We start from the raw sequence: 13,453 nt of genomic DNA, 5'->3' as shown, positions 1-13,453 counted from the left end.
CTCAGCATGTGTACCCTGTTGTGTGCCCCAACAGGGGACACATGATCTAGTTGTGAGTGGTGACATAAGCAAAATGAACTGATTTGAGAAGAATGAAGAGGTGAGAGTTATGGTTAACCACGACACGCATTCACCATCACATGGTGGGCCCTACAAAAATCAGGCCAGCCTAAGAAACCCTAACCATTTTGATCATTAAAAGTAGGCCGTTGTTGGACCCTTTTCAACCGTCTGTCTCTTTATGCCAACCTGATGAGTATGGTGACCTAATTTTCGAACCACCGATATCCATAGAAAAAGGGTCCAACAAATGACAATGGTGGGCCCCACAATATATGTACACTGGCCCAATAGAAAAAATCATGCTGGTCTAGCAAGTAGTAACACCTAACCATTTTGAGCGTCAAACGTAGGCCGTTGGTAAAGCTTTTAGAGCTAATGGCTTTTGTGGCCAACATGAGTGGTGGCCCACCTAATCAACGGGCCGCAACTGCACACACTCAGGCCCAATTCCAGGCCCATTCAAGCCCAGCCCATCAAACAAAAAATATAAAAAAATGGAGATGCGGGGTATCGATCCCCGTACCTCTCGCATGCTAAGCGAGCGCTCTACCATCTGAGCTACATCCCCTGAATTGATTAGAATTATTCCAAATAAATATTTCTAGTATAGATAAAACATAGCAAATTAGTGCAATATTTTAAAAAAATCCCCTAGAGTCAGCCCATGAATCTCAGAGATGGTCTCGATCCTCTTATACTTGGATTGGACCATTAAATAAATGAGTTGAGCTCATTGCAACCTGAACCCAATCCAGGCCTACCATGATTTCAATGAATTGGGCCTGGGTGAAAATTCAGAAAAAGGATTTCTTAATTGGGTCTGGGTCTCATCTATAAGACCCAACTCTATGTCATGGCCTAGGATTACACATGGACCACAAACACAAGAAGCGAATTGGGTGGTGACCCCAACACAGCACTTTAGGGCCAACCGTGATGTGTGTGTTTTATCCACGCCGTCCATCCATTTTTATGGCTCATTTTGGTGCATGAACCAAAAAATGAAGTAGATTAAAAGCTAAAGTGAACCACACCAAAGAAAAAAGTGATGATTGAACACCCACCATTAAAACTTCATGTTGGACACAAAAGTTTTGGATCAAGTTGATGTTTGTGTTTTCACTTGATCCATGTATGTGTGATTTTATCAACAGGTTGGATGGAAAATAACAATTACGGTGGGCCCTAGAAATATTTTAATGGTTGGCGTTCAATCACCACTGTTTCCTGTGGTGTGGTCCACCTGAGATTTGAATCTGCTTCGATTTTTTGGATCAAGCACTAAAATGATCTATCAATACTGATAGACGGCGTGGATATAATACATATTTATCAATGTGGGCCCCACAGTGTCACACCCAATCCGCTTCTAGATGGCATATGGTTTTGCATTAATCCCGTCCATCTATCTATTGGGTCCTATCACAGATATCACAGATGGTATTTGAAAGCAAACATCTTAGCCGAAAATATCCGCAAATTTTCCAACGAATATCTGACCGTTAACCATTTTTGTTTACGACCGTAGATTTGAGTGCCTCTGATCTAACGGTTAACATCATCTATCAATGCTTAATTTTAACCATTTTCCATCCACACTAGGAGTGACTAGATGGACCTTCCCGATTGAAAAATCACCCTGCCACGTGTACTCTGGAGAGATGGATCTACATTTTTCGGATTCCATCGGCTTCGAGACCTGAGAGACTGACAACAAACGTTCTAGATGGTTGTGTTGATTTTCCAAGGGTGAGTTGTATGATACTCCGGCTGCGTGTGACGCTAGATACGCAGGCACCTAGATATTGTATACGTGGCATATATTAAATCAAATCAATCGACTAAATTGTCGAACTTGATGTCACTAAATTAGAGTCCAAAAATCAGATTGGTGGAATAATCCTGAATAAGACGATTGATTTTTTTTTAATTTCAACGGTCAAATAAATGTCCAACAATCTAACGGTCAGATTAAACAGCGTTCATGACTTATAAGCCACGTATGCAATTACTATGTAGCGTATCATCCGTCACAATCCATATTCTGCCGGGTTTTGAAAAATGGAAAGTTGAATGGAACTTCATACTCTAGAGCATTCTAGTGACATTTCAAGTGGTATAGTGGGGCCCATTTTCATCCTACCCGTTGATGATGTGGGCCTATCGTGCATGCACCAAAACTCCTAAATGAAAGAAATCCTAACCCTTCAACGACTTGGATCATTGAACGGTGGGCCCCACTCGTGTATACAGAAAGCCCAGAGGTACTCCACCAGAGTCTTCTTGCCTTAACCATGAACGTGAAGGGATGAATGCATGGGGAGAAAACCAAGGTGGGTTGTATGTACACGTGCCAATATGGCAAGCGTGTGAGAATTGTCGTGTGGCAGGCGACATGGACGGGTCCAACTAAAGACCATGTGGGCCCCACAATGAATATACAGTGGCCCAATAATAAAAATCAGGCCGGTGTATCAAGTAGCATCTTCCAACCATATTGAGCTTTACACGTAGGCCGTTGGTTTTTTTTTTTTTTTTTTTTTTAACAGCTCATAGCTTTGTGGCCAACCTAACGAGTGAAGTGGGCCGATTTTTGTAGCAAGGTGCATCCATGTCAGGGCCCACCTATTGACCGTATCAGATCAATTGCCTATGTGTCAGCCATCTTGTCCTTAACGGGCTGAATCTGAGACACATCTAAGGTGACCATTATAGGCCCATTCCGGCCCAGCCTTTCATCTACGTGGACTTGAACTGGGAGGGTCCACCTGCTGAGATGATTAAACCCCATCATTGTTGAGTTGGGAGGGATTGGTCTACTTTTGTCATGGCTAAACTCAGACCTGGATCCAACCAATGGCTAGGAATCACTTCAGGAATGCCTTGTTGAGTTGGGAGGGATTAGGCTCTAAGTTTGAAAATTTGAAGCCAAATTCAAATTCGGATTCAGATCCGACTCAGATTCAAAATGTGATATCCATATCGGATCCACTTATAAATAGATAGATTCATTTCGGATCCAAAAATTTATATAGCCATCGAATTTAGTCGGATTTAGGTCTGAATCTACCACATCACAAATTTAAAAAATATGTAAGATAATATATTTAATTTAGCAATAAAATCGTGCAATTTCAATACTTTCAATTTGAATCATGCGAGTATTGAAGTCTAAAGAGATAAAGTCGAACAATCACACGGAACTCACTATTGTGAAAGTCGAAACAGTGAAGGCTTCAAGGATGCAATAGTGATGTAGAGCGGGTCTAGATTTGGATCCAACCCAAATATAATTCAAATTTATTTTTGTGAGCCTAAATATAGCCCATTTAATTTATTAAATCTATTTTAAGATCCAACTCCGCTTATACGGGTTTAGAGCGAATTGGATCTTGGATCTAACTTGCTTCATTGAAAGCCCTAATTTCACCCTATTCAATTTCAAGTTTGAAGTTGAATTTTAAATCTAAAAGTTTGAAATTTAACTTTAAATTGTGGAGAGATATTTCTTTTTAAATGATAAAAAGAGTAAATTTTATGTGACCCAAAGGTAGGCCCCACGAGCCCATATCCAACATGGTTTATATACTTTTATCATGGCTAAAACTCAGGCTTGTACCACCAAATTATTACTAAGTTTAATTATAACTAGGAATTGGGAAATTATAATTAGTTAATGGATGGATTGAAAACTTGAAAACGGATATTCTTACATTTAATCATTTCTCATCTATCTGGAAATCATGTGTGAAGGAATGCTACTGGCGTTAGATCAAGTCCGATTACTCACAAATACAACGCTTATTTGCAATAAGAGCCATCATGTAGGAATCACTGCAGTAGGGCCTTAGGCAACCCCAGGCTCAATCCATAAATCTCATGAGATGGTCTGGATCTTCTTATACTTGGATTGGACCATTAAATAAATGAGTTGGCTTATTTTGATTTCAACCCACTTCAGAACCCACGATGATATCAATGAATTGGACCCAGCTGAAAATTCAGACTCAGTTATTAAACGGGTCAGGTTTCAGATTCCCCCGGACTCGGCCTATTTTCCTAAGTAGGTTGGGTCTCTCGTAGACCCAGAAATACAGTGGGCTGGCCCAACAAGTCAGCAATGAATCAGTCAGTGGGCCTCGGTGTATTTCACTAAGTAGGCTGAGTCTCATTTGTTAGACCCAATTCCATCGCATGAGCCTATGATTACATGTTGATGTAGAGGGGGTCATGGATAATTTCATGGCCAAGATGGACCAGAAAAGGCCTGATTAGAGATAGAGATGATCTGGACTGTCAGAACTTAAAACGAACATATCTCGCATACCAGGATGAGCTATCGAACGCACCATATATGATTTTCGGTAGGACTAGTTACTTTACCCACCCAACTTACTATGCCTGGTTGCGCACGTCGAATTTGCGAAATACTTTTAGATCGACGGTTAAATTCCAATTTTAATTTCGTTTTTATTATTTATAGTAAGTTATAGTTTAAGTATAACTCTTCATTTGTTGGCTTTAGGAGTTGTGCCCAACATGGAAAGTGCTTAGAATAGTTAGGAAAACATCATGATTTGGCCAAATAGGACACTTACTATTTTTGGCTGAAAACAATCGCACTAGTAGGAATCATAAATGTCTATAAATAGTAAGTTTACTATTTATAGTAGGGGTTTTAGTTATAGTTTAATTTCAAAACTGTTTCTACGTTTAGTTATTATTTAAGAGGTAGTGAGCTCGTTTTTCATCGTCAATCAACTTATTATGAATTTTTAGAAATTATTCTATTTTTTTATTTTTCTCGTGGATTCGAGGCATCTCTATGGGGAGTTCATAGAAGTTCCGTGGATTTGGAATAGTTATTTTTTTGAGGAAGTCTGTGCTCAACCTCAACACACCCTTCACTGCGTCACATGTAGACCTGGAAACACGGTGGGTTGGCCCAACAAGTTAGTAATGAGCTAGGACTCAGCCTATTTGCCTAAGTCGGCTGTCTCATTTCTTAGACCTAATTCCATCACGTGAACACTAGGATTACATGTAGACCCAAAAACACAGTGGGCTGGCCCAACAAGTCAGCAATGAGTCAGTCAATGGGATTCAGCCTATTTGTCTAAGTAGGCTGGGTCTTATCTCTTAGACCCAATCCCATCGCATGAGCCTAAGATTACATGTAGACACAAAACCAATGGGATGGCCCAACAGGTCAGCCATGAGTCAGTCAATGACACCATTATAGTATATGAGCAAGCAATGATGCAGGTTCCATCCCATGGCTCAAGTGTAAAGAGACTAAGTACCTTTCAACATTAAGATCATGGGTTTGAGTGCGCATGTTGTGTGTGTCTAAAAGAGATCATTTCTGTTTGCGTGCTCATGTTGTGTGTGTTTCAAAGAGAGCAAGAAATGATGTGCGCAACAGTGCATCTTAGCCAACAATCACTGCAATTCTCTAAAGAACAGGACACTGATTCCTATGGAAAGCTAGGTAGGGTCCATTGTGATGTTTGTGAGCAATCCACTCTATCCATATGTTTTAACAGATCATATTAGGACATGGACCCAAAAATGAGGCAGATTCAAAACTCAAGCGAGCCCCAAAAACAATAAGAATTCAATCCCTATTGATGGCTTAGTGGTAGACTCGAGAGTTTCAACGCTAAGGTCATGGTTCCAGTACCTATTTGTGGTGTGTGTTGGTGTGAGGGTTAGTGATTATTTTTTTCAAGTTTAAACAGAAAACCGTGGGTATTGAACATCCACAGTTGGAATATTGGTGGGCATCACATTAATATTTTTGTGATTTCAGTTCATTCCAATAGGAAGAACCGTATGAAGTAGTAAGGACATTATGATATTGATTGCATGTAAACGTTTTGGACCTAGGGAGGTTTCAACGGAAAAAAATTAGCACCGTAAATGAGTCTGTACTATGCCTTTTTTTTTCACCGCCTGAAAATTATCTCACCAAAGTGGATTTTTAGGGTACGGAGATAGGTTTTTTGACGAAAATACCCCTACCTATTAGGGTAAAGCAGCTAGAAAAGGCAGGGGTATTTTTGTCTTTCTGGATTTGTCCGTACGGATTGTAGTCTAGTTTGGTAATTTAGGTTTTTTCAGGTCGAATGAAAAAAGTAAGTAGTACATCGGGTCTATACTAAAAAAGTACCCTTTCAACGGTAGCATTTCCCTACTATCTTTATCCCGTGTAGTCCACTTCCACTTAAGTTTTAGATCTACCTCATTTTTTGGACCCAGGTCCTAAAATGATATGTCAAAATAGATGAACAAGGTAGTTTCTCACAACATCAAAGTGGCCCCACCTAACTTTTCGGTCGCAGGAAGTTATGGGAGAAGCTTTGCAGGCAATCTGCATCCCAACGAATATCTGACCGCTTGCCACTGTAGATTTGAGTGCCACCGATCCTATGGTTAACATCATCGATCTGTGCTTAATTTCAACCATTTTCCATCCACATTAGGAGTGACTAGATGGTCCGACTCGATTGAAAAATCACCCTCACACGTGTACTGTGGAAAGATGTATCTACATTATTCTGGTTCCACAGCCTTCCATTGGTATTAAATCCTGCCTTAAATGGTTTCAAGACCATGGAAATTCACCACAGTGTTCTAGATACTTGTGGTGATTTTCCAAAGAGGATTTTATTTGATACTCCAGCTGCTCGTGACTTTGACACTCAGGCACCTAGAAATTGTACACTTGGCATATATTAAGCCGAATCAATCAGCTAAATTACGGACCCTTATGATGCTAAGCTTGATTCCAAAAATAAGATTGGTTGAATAATTCTGACCTTTGATATTTAGACACTTGTTTGTTGAAATATGACTATCATATTTTATTTTATATTTTTTTCCAATTTCAATGGTTGAATAAATGCTCACCGACGTGACGGTTTGATTTCATTACCTGTATGCCACGTATGCAAATTTTAGGTAGTGTATCATCCATCATGATGCTAGGTATCAAAGACCCACTTTTCAAAATGGAAACTTGGAATTGAACTTCATACTCCAGAGTGTTCTAGTGACATTTCAAGTGGTCTCTCTAATGAGTCGTTCAATAACGTTGTTCAAGCAAGTGGGCCCACTTTCATCCTGGCCGTTGATGTGTATGGGCCTATCGTGCATGCACCAAAATCCTAAATGGAAAAATCCTAAGCCTTCAATAAGATGTTAAAAAAGAATGTGGTAATGACTCTTATTCTGGTTAGATTTTTAAGTGTTTCTTGCACACAACGGAGGATAGAAGAAAAAGATAACGAGATGATCAGGTCTATCGGATTCAAAGCTCGACTTGAATGGTCAGTTTCTCAAGACAGATTTGTTGTCCTTTTTCTGGAAGTTCCAGCAAGTGTAAACGAAGAAAATCTGTAAATTCTCTTCAGGATACAATAAACTGTCAATCCAAATTTCAACACGAAAATTTGCACATTTAAGTGTTAAACAGATCTCTAGTTTTGACACGATATGCCTTTAAGACATTCAGAAAAAACTTAGCAAGAAGTCAAATCAAGAGTAATTGCACAGAAGATGATAAAATTCTAAGAATTAATAGTGTTAACTTCTGGATTATAGCATCCAAGATTTATATCAATTGAAAGATTATAGATTTCTTCATGAAGAGATGCTAATGTGCTTCTTTAAGAAATTCATACTCATTCATAGCAAACAATAGCCTTTCCATGAAAGGACATGACTCTTTGTCCTATGGCAGTTATTTCTATACCCATTCAGACAAGAACAGTTATCCAATAAGAAAAACTGTATCCACATAAGTGACACATGGCATAGATGCCATATGTACAATCATGTCACAATTACTCTCAATCATAAAAAATGTAATAAAACATTAGGGTAGACCCCGGTTCAATTCCAGTTGTACTATGACCCAAAAAGTTTAAACTGTGTGCTAAAAAGACTAAGGCTCTTTTTGCTCCTTGCGGCGATGCGCACGTGCGAAATGCTAAATGTGCCTAATAAAGTGCCCATGCCGCCTGGGCGAACGATGATTCACATCGTTCTCGAAGAGATTTAAACCCTAGTTGCATAAGCAAAAACCTCTTTTCTTACTGATTAGTTATACATACTATTTATGAAAAGTTTAAATAATTAATATATTTATTTACTTTCTAAAAATAACTTTTATTTTTGAAATTTATTTTTATTCTATAAAAAAAATAACAATTCAATCTATTAAAAGGATATTTTTTTATTGTTAGTGTTGTCGTTCAATTCGAAGAGATCAATTTTGGTGTAGTGAGATAGATATAAGTATAACGAACAGATCGATTTCAATTAAATGTGTGCAAATATATTAGGTAATGGGCATGAAAAGGTCATGTGTCGACTTGAATCACATTAAACGTTTGTAATCTCATATGCTAAATTAGTCGGATTAGGACCATTTTTATTAAGATTGACCCAATTATTCAGCCAACAATTATTACAACAATCAAGTGATTCATAAAGGGGTTGTCCAACTGAATAAGTCTTTTGCCTTGAAGACAAAGACTTTTCTTTAAATGGTGATAGATTGGACCATGTTTCTCAATAAAACAATAAGAGATAAAAAAATTAAAAATAAAGGACTTGGTATCTAATTTTATTAATAAGATTGTCAATACAGTATAATTGATAAAAAATAAAAAAAATAACTAAAAGCAAAGGAAATTATCTACAGGGGTTTGTGTTGGAGAAAAATGACCATGACAATGCTCCATACCTAAGTGATCATGAGACGGTTGTGGTAGCGGTCAGTAGAGTGTGACCAAAGATATACTAAGTAAGAACTCAATAATTTGAGAATCTAACATCGGAGTTGTGGATATTCACACTAATCTACTGACACATTGCAGCAATGCACTAGACAATAGAAAATCTAAGCTAAGAAGTATGACGATAGCAAATCTAACAACAGATTTTTACCAGGTTTGTTGTGTGTCTGCTATTTTTACTCGATGTGCCTTTTTCGATTTTCACTTAGCTCACCCATTTTGTTTTGGACATACTCTCTCTGGTTTTTTTTCAAGCACTGTAATCGATGGCAGAATTTTCTTCATTGCCGACCAAAATGTATCTTTCCAACGAGCGTGAGATTTTGAATAAAAAAGCTTGAGGTTTTAGACCAGTTTAAGAAATTATGTGGTAAGGATGGAGGGTTTTGCCCCCAAGGGCCAATTTTTATTACCTTATTTTATTTTATTTTCTTTTTTATTTCATACCCTTATTATTTACTTTATTTTTTTTTCATTTTTCTCTTTTCTTTTGTTTTTAAAAGGTGTTCGAGGTGAGCGACCGCGTTATGGTCCATCTGCGCAACGAGATATTTCCGACCGGGACGTACAACAAATTGATAAAGAAGAAGATTGGACCCGTCCAAATTATCCGAAAGATCAATGACAACGCTTATATTGTTGATCTTCCAAATGACATGGCAATCTCACAGACTTTCAATGTCACAGACCTGACTGAGTATCATGAACCAGAGCATGACGAGAACTCGAGGACGAGTTCTTTTGAAGTGGGGGAGACTGATGTAGAGTGGGTTACGGACAGTTTCATGGCCAAGATGGATCAGAAAAGGCCCGGTCGACGACAGAAGTGAGCCGGACAGTCAAACCTTAGATCGGGCGTATCTCGCAATCCGGAATGAGTTATCTAACGTAAAATATATGATTTTGGGGTAGAACGAGCTACTTTAGCCAACCAACCTATCTATACTGGGTTACGCAGCCCGGAATTGTGAAAAATCCCTGGATCGACGGTCGTTTTCCTGTTTCAATTTCGTTTTTACTATAAATAGTAAGTTTTAGTTTGATTATAACTCTTCATCCGTCGGGCTTTAGGAGTTGCGCCCAACGTGAAAAGAGCTTAGAATAATTAGGAGAACGGGTTGGTGAAGCCAAATAGGACACTTACTATTTTTGGCCGAAAACCTTGCGCACTAGTAGACATCACGACCGTCTATAAATAGTAAGTTTACTATTTATAGTAAGTTGCGGATTCTAAGAGTTTGAGTTGTAGTTTGATTCTAATTTCTTTCTCATTGCTTGGTACCCCTATTTAAAGGGTTGTAAACTCGTTTTTATTCATCAATTAATCAATTTCGAATTTATTAGAATTTATTTCTATTTTTTGCTTTCTTTCCTCGTGGATTCGAGAAGTCTCTGTGAGGAGTCCAGAGAAGCTCCGTGGATTCGGAGTAGTTATCCTCATCACGTTCATCCCTGCGTCAAATAGTGAGGATCCGATCACTACTAGATTTGGATCCAACCCAAATATAATTCAAATTTATTTTTGTGAGCCTAAATATAGCCCATTTAATTTATTAAATCTATTTTAAGATCCAACTCCGCTTATACGGGTTTAGAGCGAATTGGATCTTGGATCTAACTTGCTTCATTGAAAGCCCTAATTTCACCCTATTCAATTTCAAGTTTGAAGTTGAATTTTAAATCTAAAAGTTTGAAATTTAACTTTAAATTGTGGAGAGATATTTCTTTTTAAATGATAAAAAGAGTAAATTTTATGTGACCCAAAGGTAGGCCCCACGAGCCCATATCCAACATGGTTTATATACTTTTATCATGGCTAAAACTCAGGCTTGTACCACCAAATTATTACTAAGTTTAATTATAACTAGGAATTGGGAAATTATAATTAGTTAATGGATGGATTGAAAACTTGAAAACGGATATTCTTACATTTAATCATTTCTCATCTATCTGGAAATCATGTGTGAAGGAATGCTACTGGCGTTAGATCAAGTCCGATTACTCACAAATACAACGCTTATTTGCAATAAGAGCCATCATGTAGGAATCACTGCAGTAGGGCCTTAGGCAACCCCAGGCTCAATCCATAAATCTCATGAGATGGTCTGGATCTTCTTATACTTGGATTGGACCATTAAATAAATGAGTTGGCTTATTTTGATTTCAACCCACTTCAGAACCCACGATGATATCAATGAATTGGACCCAGCTGAAAATTCAGACTCAGTTATTAAACGGGTCAGGTTTCAGATTCCCCCGGACTCGGCCTATTTTCCTAAGTAGGTTGGGTCTCTCGTAGACCCAGAAATACAGTGGGCTGGCCCAACAAGTCAGCAATGAATCAGTCAGTGGGCCTCGGTGTATTTCACTAAGTAGGCTGAGTCTCATTTGTTAGACCCAATTCCATCGCATGAGCCTATGATTACATGTTGATGTAGAGGGGGTCATGGATAATTTCATGGCCAAGATGGACCAGAAAAGGCCTGATTAGAGATAGAGATGATCTGGACTGTCAGAACTTAAAACGAACATATCTCGCATACCAGGATGAGCTATCGAACGCACCATATATGATTTTCGGTAGGACTAGTTACTTTACCCACCCAACTTACTATGCCTGGTTGCGCACGTCGAATTTGCGAAATACTTTTAGATCGACGGTTAAATTCCAATTTTAATTTCGTTTTTATTATTTATAGTAAGTTATAGTTTAAGTATAACTCTTCATTTGTTGGCTTTAGGAGTTGTGCCCAACATGGAAAGTGCTTAGAATAGTTAGGAAAACATCATGATTTGGCCAAATAGGACACTTACTATTTTTGGCTGAAAACAATCGCACTAGTAGGAATCATAAATGTCTATAAATAGTAAGTTTACTATTTATAGTAGGGGTTTTAGTTATAGTTTAATTTCAAAACTGTTTCTACGTTTAGTTATTATTTAAGAGGTAGTGAGCTCGTTTTTCATCGTCAATCAACTTATTATGAATTTTTAGAAATTATTCTATTTTTTTATTTTTCTCGTGGATTCGAGGCATCTCTATGGGGAGTTCATAGAAGTTCCGTGGATTTGGAATAGTTATTTTTTTGAGGAAGTCTGTGCTCAACCTCAACACACCCTTCACTGCGTCACATGTAGACCTGGAAACACGGTGGGTTGGCCCAACAAGTTAGTAATGAGCTAGGACTCAGCCTATTTGCCTAAGTCGGCTGTCTCATTTCTTAGACCTAATTCCATCACGTGAACACTAGGATTACATGTAGACCCAAAAACACAGTGGGCTGGCCCAACAAGTCAGCAATGAGTCAGTCAATGGGATTCAGCCTATTTGTCTAAGTAGGCTGGGTCTTATCTCTTAGACCCAATCCCATCGCATGAGCCTAAGATTACATGTAGACACAAAACCAATGGGATGGCCCAACAGGTCAGCCATGAGTCAGTCAATGACACCATTATAGTATATGAGCAAGCAATGATGCAGGTTCCATCCCATGGCTCAAGTGTAAAGAGACTAAGTACCTTTCAACATTAAGATCATGGGTTTGAGTGCGCATGTTGTGTGTGTCTAAAAGAGATCATTTCTGTTTGCGTGCTCATGTTGTGTGTGTTTCAAAGAGAGCAAGAAATGATGTGCGCAACAGTGCATCTTAGCCAACAATCACTGCAATTCTCTAAAGAACAGGACACTGATTCCTATGGAAAGCTAGGTAGGGTCCATTGTGATGTTTGTGAGCAATCCACTCTATCCATATGTTTTAACAGATCATATTAGGACATGGACCCAAAAATGAGGCAGATTCAAAACTCAAGCGAGCCCCAAAAACAATAAGAATTCAATCCCTATTGATGGCTTAGTGGTAGACTCGAGAGTTTCAACGCTAAGGTCATGGTTCCAGTACCTATTTGTGGTGTGTGTTGGTGTGAGGGTTAGTGATTATTTTTTTCAAGTTTAAACAGAAAACCGTGGGTATTGAACATCCACAGTTGGAATATTGGTGGGCATCACATTAATATTTTTGTGATTTCAGTTCATTCCAATAGGAAGAACCGTATGAAGTAGTAAGGACATTATGATATTGATTGCATGTAAACGTTTTGGACCTAGGGAGGTTTCAACGGAAAAAAATTAGCACCGTAAATGAGTCTGTACTATGCCTTTTTTTTTCACCGCCTGAAAATTATCTCACCAAAGTGGATTTTTAGGGTACGGAGATAGGTTTTTTGACGAAAATACCCCTACCTATTAGGGTAAAGCAGCTAGAAAAGGCAGGGGTATTTTTGTCTTTCTGGATTTGTCCGTACGGATTGTAGTCTAGTTTGGTAATTTAGGTTTTTTCAGGTCGAATGAAAAAAGTAAGTAGTACATCGGGTCTATACTAAAAAAGTACCCTTTCAACGGTAGCATTTCCCTACTATCTTTATCCCGTGTAGTCCACTTCCACTTAAGTTTTAGATCTACCTCATTTTTTGGACCCAGGTCCTAAAATGATATGTCAAAATAGATGAACAAGGTAGTTTCTCACAACATCAAAGTGGCCCCACCTAACTTTTCGGTCGCAGGAAGTTATGGGAGAAGCTTTGCAGGC

General features: G+C 38.4%; 1 non-coding gene across 1 annotated transcript; it reads right to left on the bottom strand.

The window, feature by feature from the left end:
* Nucleotides 1-558: 558 nt before the first annotated feature.
* TRNAA-AGC (transfer RNA alanine (anticodon AGC)) lies at nt 559-631 on the bottom strand. The gene has a single exon. It is a non-coding gene; the product is annotated as a tRNA-Ala (tRNA).
* Between the last annotated feature and the right edge of the window lie 12,822 nt (nt 632-13,453).

The sequence above is a fragment of the Magnolia sinica genome, chromosome 8 (genome assembly GCF_029962835.1).
Source record: "Magnolia sinica isolate HGM2019 chromosome 8, MsV1, whole genome shotgun sequence".
In the NCBI taxonomy this organism is placed as follows: domain Eukaryota; kingdom Viridiplantae; phylum Streptophyta; class Magnoliopsida; order Magnoliales; family Magnoliaceae; genus Magnolia; species Magnolia sinica.
The sequence above is the reverse complement of the archived record's forward strand: the minus strand, read 5'-3'. Positions and strand labels throughout refer to the sequence as shown.